The following is an 8387-nucleotide window of genomic DNA, read 5'->3' on the forward strand; positions in this document are numbered from 1 at the left end:
ACAGAGGAGAAAAAATGGGAGTTCATCAAAATTAAAAATCTTCTGCTTCAGATGACCCTAAAACACAGATGCTATTAATCAGTGGAAGGATATAGGATCACAGAACAATAGGTCTAGAAAAGACCTTTGAGATCAACTCAGAGAAACCTTCAATTTGCATATAACAGAATTTAGAATTAGAGGTTATATAATTTGCCCAGGGTAAATGGCAGAAGGTAAAAAAAAAATCACAATGGGGTAGGAGTAGATGTTTGCAAATTATTGTTTTGATAAGGAATTTATATTTATAATTTATGAAAACTTTCATGACAAAAAAATATAGTTAGAACAGGGGAGGGGGAAAGAATTGAATAGCATTTCTTCAGAGAAGACATAGAAGTAGTCACTCAGAGCATGAAAAGATGCTCAACGTCTTTAGTCATTAGGGAAATACAAACCAAAACCATAAGGAAATAACACACTTATACACTATGGCTAAAATAGAAGAAATCACCAGACAGTGGCAAGATGCATGTGTAGCTCTATATCTGTGTACTTTTTCAACACTGTGTAATCGAGCCACGTGTAGAACTAGCTATATTTGGTTTTCACTGCCATAGCATATTGGTTTACTAAGGCCTTTACCACATCCTGTCTGCCTCATTAGTCTTTGAAACCATGTGACACTGGCAAAGTAGCTCATCATTTTCTCTTTTCTGAAGTTAAGGAAGAAGATCTGGAGGTAGGAAGATGGGAGGGAGGAGCTGGGAAGGGGATGAAGATTGGATACGTGTATGTGCTAATACTCCAGATAAATATGTTCATTCTTTATCACAAACATAGACCAGTAATGAAAAAAGCAGCTCAGGGTTAGAGATGTTAAGTGAGTTGGCTGAAACATCTTAAAAAACAGTTAAGCTAGGACTTTTGTTCAGTTTCTCTTGCTAAGACACCATACTACTCCTCAAATAATATTGCCTTACAGTTAAGTGCACTGTTTAGATGGCTTTAAATCAGTACATTAATCTATGTCAGTTTTAAACTCCACCACCGCCCTGTGAGGCAAGTAGGACAGGATATAGTGTATATTCATTTTCTTGGTGGGGAACGTGATGCAGAATGATCAAACTTTAAACTCTGCTGTTTACCTTGGGCAAATTATATCACTTTTCTAATTCTAAATTCTGTTATATACAAATTGAAGGTTTCTCTGGGATGATCTCAAAGGTCTTTTCTAGACCTATTGTTCTGTGAGCCTAGATCCTTCCACTGATTAACAGCGTCTGTGTTTTGGGGTGCCTTTCCAGCCGTGGTGAAGGATTTCTGTTGAACCATTTGCACTCTCCTTACTGAGTTACTTTGGTAACTAATACATATCCTTGAAAAATCTGGTCAAAAGTCAGGGGAGTGGCTTTAGCTGTAGAACAGGCTCAAGTACCTGAACAGTATGAAGACTAAGACGTATGAAACTTAGGCTCTAAGCTAAACAATTCAATTTCCCAGAATGTAATAACTTCATTTCATTGGATGAGACAGATCTAACACATCACAGCTAACCTTTTATGGTAAATAATGTGCCTGGCGTTTTTATAATAGTTTCTGCTATACCAGCACTTTGTAGTGTGGCTGTAGAAAAAAAATCCTTAATTTCTACCTTAGCAGTAGGTATGCTGCAGGGGAGATTCTTCTTCTATTTGCCATTTACTTTCTGTAGTATATCATTTGTTTTTGTTTTATTTACAATGATAATACGATAATGATAGACTTTAAAAGATAATATTTAAAATATTTCATGATTTCTTTTCTTGGTATCTAAAAATAGGATGGACTAGATATTTTCAAATTGTTTGAAAATAGCTCAAGAATTCTGTGACCCTTCTTTTGTTGAAAATACAAGGTAAATTTCATTTCTTTCCAGGATATTGGTTAAGGGGAACTGGTGGGTGTGAATGTTACCTAACAGTTTTTTGAGCTATCTGTATAATCTTTTGATAACAATCAATTAAGTTTCAGATTCTGTCAATATTTCCTCTACAACCCCAGAGCCGATGATCTTATGGAAAGAGAAAATTACCTTTCTCCATTTCAGTAGTTGTAACACTTAAAAAATACCTGCAAACCCCCACCGACCCCACTGAATAGGGTGCAAATGCAGTGATAGTACTTTCTGTTCATGACCCATGTGGGAAATTATCATCCTTCCATTTTCTTAAGAACTGAATAAAAAAAGTTCCTTCAAAGAAAAGAGCTTTCAGTGGTTGGCTGAGTTAAACCAGAAAGTGAACACCTGGGGGAAAAAAATCTAGAAGCCTTTTTATACAACTCTCTCAAGGTTTTCTCCTCTAAAAATGGGAGAATCAGGTTCCCAACAGCTTACCTCCTGCTGAATTTCTGCCATCTTCCCCTTGATGTCTCCGTAGGGGCCGCCAAGATTCCAGAGCGGTAGTTCTCCAAACTAATGATTATTCAGAGATAAAATTCGTCAGCAGAGACGAAGGTGTAAGGTTTTCTTGGGTTACTATGAAGAACTAGTCACATATATAGTACTGACGCAGTCTTGTAGAAATAATAAGGAAACTAATAAGGAATAATAAGGAAACTAATTCTTACAGAGGCAATGATTGTTTCTGAGATGGACGAGGTATGCATTATTCAATACTTATTCATGAAATCATATTATGAAATATTTACTTCACTTAATCAGGCCTCATGTATTTTATTTCATGAAATTTATAAATATTTCCAAGAAAAATTAAAAGCCCATAATAAAAATAAATTGAAATATGCGAAGGGTTATATTGTTTTTTTCAAAATCACTTGGCAGAATCATAAGCTTAAAAGTTTGAATCCACGATACAAGAATATGTTGAATTAGGGCAGTTGAGGCTTGTTTCATAATACTGTGGAGGCTTAGGAAGTTTTGCAACCTAAACTTCTATTATTATTTATTTTGTTTCTCCTCCACGGAATGCATTTCACTGAAGAGATTTATTAACTATCTCACTTGAATATAATTTTATAAATTTATAATCCATCTTTCAATATATTATTTTTATTACTTGGCATTTATTCATTACTTGAATATATAAAACATTCTGTTAAGCATGTTCTATGTGTAACCTTATGTAATAGCACCACAATCTTAATAAGGTTGGTGCTATTATTAATTACAAATAAGAAAAGCAAAGATCAGAAAAGTTAATGAACTTTGTGCTAAGAGTTTACATACCAAAAAAAGAGGTTATGACAGATTTCCCCCCAAGGGCTTCTACTTTTAACTACTTTTCTATTGCACATCTATGATATTATTCCTGCCTAACATCTAGTCGATAGTATTTCCATTTGTGTAATATACTTGTGATTATAGAATTGTTATTTTTAGTGTTTAAGTCTCAGGCTAAGAATTTTTTAGTGGTTTTCAAAATCATGGTTAATATACTTATGAGTTCATTTAAGCATGTTTGAGTGATAATAATTGGGAAAACCCGGTTCATTTCTCATCTAAACAAACTCATTTTTCATGAGACAAATATGTTAAGTGTTTTGTGTGGGTAATGACTTCATATCAGGCGCAGATAGTAGCCTTCTTATGAGGTAGGCATTTGCGCTTAGGAATATTCATAAACCAATCAGGGTTACAGAGTCCTTTATATTAAACTCATACTGCCATTAAAGGGAATTTATTGTGTGCTGGGCAGGACCTGTATCTATAACTATAACGTTATGTCGTCTCATTGCGGGTGATATTGCTAATCTATCAAGAGGCTGAGTAAAGAGAGTGTATGTTTCCACCAGTCTTTTGGGGAAAGCAGTGGATTCAGACATTCTTGTTTTTGTCCCCACATTGCTGTATTTATTAGTACATATTAATTATTTGGGATATTGGGTTTCATTGTAGCATTTTCATACATAGACATTTCTTTCCTAATTTCATTTAATTTGATCATCATGTATAGTGATGTTTCCTTTATGACTGATGTTTGGCAGAAGAAATGATAGAAGTTTAGATACCTAACATTCTCAGTAACTTCCTCAAATAATTTAAAACATGTTCATGACTTAGTGACTCAGCTTTCTTGGTTAAATACTAGCATAGCTTTGTTTATATATGTACAGTTCATTGGCTGTACATGTAGCTTCTTTACTTTGCAGATTAGCTTGTGTAAGAGACACTGGGGCGTACCACCCAGACCCTCTGTCTCAAGCTGAGGCACCCATTCTCTCAGTACCCTAGAGCACTGGCCTAGAACGCTGACCCTAGGGTGCTGACAGCCTTTGCTCATGCCCTTCTCTAAGGACTGTGCTCAGCCCAAGGGAGCTCCTCTGTCCAAGCCTGTGCTTCCTGCATGGAAATCTCCTTTGTGCAAGGACTAGGTGATGTACCAAATACTCTGGGTTACCTTGCCTCTGTTTAGAACCGCTCTAGGGTCAATTCTAGTCCACACGGAATCAGCTGAGACCTCTATTTTTATATGAGGATTCAATGTCTTCTCCCCAGTCCTTCATTCTTTATCCCTTCCTGGCTGCTTCTGAGGTCACACACTGTCCAGTAGAATCTTGATGGAAATCTCCTTAGTAATGTCTTCCCCAGGGAACATAGACTAAAGCTCTTCAGGCAGAGTTTTAATTCCAGAATCACTCATTCTTGCAACTCTTTCTGCATTCTTGCGGTATATTTTCCTTTCTTTGGCAGTTATTCGTATTCTGGGCATCAAGCTTTTTAAGGTTAGCTTGATTACAGTATAGATGGGAAAGCAAATGCACTGCAAATAAAATTTAAGAAAAGTTTGGATTGTTATCAAGCCCTCCTCAACATTAGGAGGTTTGGACACCTTTCTACATAATAGCACATGACAGAAAAATTGAAGTTGTCCTTCCAATTAATATATTGGGTGCCTCCTTATATACATAGCTATGAAAAATTTAAAAAGACATGACTCCTGCCTTCAAGGAATGAAAATATAATTGTAAAACATACAGTAAGACAAGGGAAATATCAGTGATTCTAATAAATATGAATTCTGATTAGAAAGGAGTTAATCCGTTTTAACTGGGTTAATCTGACAAGTATCTAGAAAATGTGATCTTAAAAAGGCATTGGAGGAAGGCCCAGTATATTTGAGGGCAGAACTTCCATCAACTCAGCATTTAATTTAATTTAATTTATTTATTTTGAGATAGTGTTTCAGGGTGTAGTTCAGGCTGGCTTTGGACTCACTGTGTAGCTCAGGCTGGCCTCAAACTCAAGGTGATCCTCCTGCCTCAACCTCCTGAGTGCTGAGATTATAGGCTTGTGCCACTGCACTCAGCTTCAACTCAGCATTTTAAACCAGCTTATTGATTAAAAAAAAAGCTCCATAAACTTTTTTTTAAAAAAAACTACTGACTAAATAGTATAACTGATACAGTTGCTAAATCTTATTTGCCAAACTGAGTCAGTTGGAGGTTAGCTGATTTTGTCAATTAATAGTCAGGGTCAGTTAACATTGATGTGGTTCCAAATTCTCATTTCATTCCTTTCATAGACCGTGAGATCAGATGACCTTTTCAGTAACCTAAATTTTCATTTTTCCAGGAATGTTTGCACTGGTTTCTTTTCTGTATGGGGGGAACCACGAGAAATTTTAACAAAGACTTAAGTGTGTCTACTTTTTTTTTTTAATTTATTTTAAAGAGTAAAAGAAGGATAACATAATAATAGGAGGGGCTTACCAAATTACAGACAAAGTGGTAGGAAATTATCAATGGTTATTGTTTTACATATTGTTATCTATAAGATAGTTTCTCAGGAAAACAAATAGACAAATAATAGTGAGTTACAGACAAAAGGTAGGAGATTATCAATAGTTGTTGTACTATACTTAGGTATCTTCAAAGTGGCTTCTAAAGAATATAAATAGAACTATACATGAGTGACCTATTGAATAATCATTCAATAATTCTCAATGGTTGTTGTAGGAAACACATAATAATAAACATGGATCCATTTATGAAATAAGATAGGAACAATACAAACATTACAGAGTTATGGATAGATTAGTAGGAAAATATCAATGACTGCTGTAATACATGGTGGTATCTTCAAAGTGGTTTCTCAGGAAGACAGAGATACACAAGAAGGATCTAACAAGTAGTTACAGCCTAAGGGTTGTCAAAAATCAAGTGAGTCGTCTGGTGCAAAAGCCATTTTTTGTAGCGTTTTCTCTCCAGCCTCCCATCACATTGACACCCCACAACCAGTTAGTGTCCTCTCCCCAACTGTCAGCACAGGCAGCAGGAATCCTGCTGCAGACTTCTCCGGAGCTCCACCACAGCCTGTACTGTCAGGGGAAGAATGGCTTCCAGTGAGTCTCTGCAGGCATTGTGCAAGGTCCTCCTGCTTTACAGCTTCTGAGCAGCTCTCGTGACCCAAGTCCACTGGACCTCTGACTCCTTGGGCTTAGTCTGCATTCTCATGTTCTCGGAGTCCTTGTTCAGCAGCTGCTCCTCCGCTGGCTCTGGACCTTTCTGGTTCTCAATGGCAAAAACAACAGTGGCCCATTGTATGGCATGTATTCCCAGGGGTTGTTCAAAGTTTGAATGATTCACACACATCTGTGGGTGGGCAACTGCAGTCGATGCATGATGGGCCAATTGTGTCACTGTTTCTCTGTGTCATAATAGATCTCAACTGAGCAGCGGTGGCCGGCCTAAGGGCCAGCGCGCAACAGCACTCACCGCTGCATGGATCCCCATGCACTGGGGGCCCTCCCTCCGGGAGCCTACGAGGCAGGAAGCTAGCCAGCTGGAAGACCGGCGCTCCCCACCTGTGGCTCCTTGTGCGCCGGAAGCCCTCCTTCCGGGGGCCTATGGGGCCGGGAGTGAGCCACCAGTCCGAAGACTGGCGCTCCCCGCCCAAGGCTGCCCGTGTGCTGGGGGCCAGTGTGTCTACTTTTGTTGCTAAATTATACACTCCTAGCCCTGATATCCCCATTTCTTTCTGCCTGTTGGTTTTGATTGCTTCTATTGCTAATTAAAGTATTTTTTCTAAATTGTATTGGAGGTTAAAGGTCTAGTGAGAGTGGCACATATCATGGGTAAATGAAAGTGTCAATCAAAGTCAGAACTCAAAGAGATGGATATAGACATTTTACCTATATTCCTCTAAATTTATTTCAGTATTATAAGTTGGAGACATCTCTGAGTTAATGGTTTATGAATGATGTCTCATTTCAGAGCAGGAGAATTCAAAAGCAATCTGTCTAGTAAATAGTAATTTTTGGAGAATTTTCCCAAAGTGTCATATATGGGCTTTTTGCATTCATCTTTAGTCCATGGATGACCAAAGTAGCCTGGGCAACCTGTTCAGATTGGTGGATTTACCAATGATGCTGTTTTGTAGGCATTAATAGGGACCCCTGGATCTATAAGTGTACTCAATTCAGACGTTTTGACTTGTTAACTGAGGGCACTAAACAAGGATGAGGAAAAAGTGGAAAGATTTGAAAGATGGCTAAGTAGGAGGACCTAGTACTTCACCTTCCCCACAAAAAACCAAAACAGCTGGGGTATGACTGACGTGAGTGACTGTGGAACAACACTGGGGCTCAGGAGTAAAGAAATAGAAACCTTGTAACATCCACAGACCTGGAACAACAGCATCAAAAAAACAAAAAACCCCAATCCCCCATCTCCTGCCTGTCTGACTCCATAGTCTCCTTCAGTGATAAAGGTAAAAGATAGAGTCCAGCAACTTCTGTCAGCTCAGATAGTGATGATCACAGCCCATTCAGACTTATAAATAAATAAGAGGCCTGAAATCCGCACAGTAGTCTGGCTTTGGAAAATGAATCCACTTCATCTACCAGTAAATCCCTAGGGTGTTACAGCCAGGAGCCCTCTTGAGAGGGGACTATTATTTGAATTTGGACTTCTTTGGGGTCAGAAGCCCTGGCCTGTTCCCATCTCTGGGACCCCATAGGCTTGCACTACACTGGCTCTGTGGGTGCCTGCCTCAGGAGCTGGGCTTGGTTCAGTGGAGTAACCTTGGCACGAACCATTGAGCTCTACAGAGTGGTTCCTGTTAACCATTCTTTGTGACCTACAGAGACACTAGGTTTCTCCTATTCTGACATGGTGTGCCCTGTGTGCAGACTCACTAATACTGTAATAGCCAAAAAAGCTAGTGGGAGGTTGCACTATAATCACCATCTGGAAATAAACCCTACGCTATACAGCAAATTGATAACCCAGGACACATCTTTAGGAGAAACCTACTTTCAGAGGTGGGTATCCCATTGGATATCTGGTCCCCACATCCATTTCATCAGATGTACAAATGTCATAGGAACAGAAGAAAAATGAAAAACATGTGTCTTAATTATTGGGACTCAATAACTGACAATACCAACAAACTGAAGACGGGGAGG

General features: G+C 38.4%; 1 long non-coding RNA gene across 1 annotated transcript; it reads left to right on the plus strand.

Annotated features, from left to right (window-relative positions):
• Positions 1 to 334: 334 nt before the first annotated feature.
• Positions 335 to 6776, plus strand: LOC106148684. Its single transcript, XR_001234335.1, has 3 exons — positions 335 to 721; positions 1802 to 1876; positions 6643 to 6776. It is a non-coding gene; the product is annotated as an uncharacterized LOC106148684 (long non-coding RNA).
• Positions 6777 to 8387: the final 1611 nt, after the last annotated feature.

This window comes from Chinchilla lanigera, unplaced genomic scaffold (genome assembly GCF_000276665.1).
Source record: "Chinchilla lanigera isolate Chin_1 unplaced genomic scaffold, ChiLan1.0 scaffold00026, whole genome shotgun sequence".
NCBI classification, from domain to species: domain Eukaryota; kingdom Metazoa; phylum Chordata; class Mammalia; order Rodentia; family Chinchillidae; genus Chinchilla; species Chinchilla lanigera.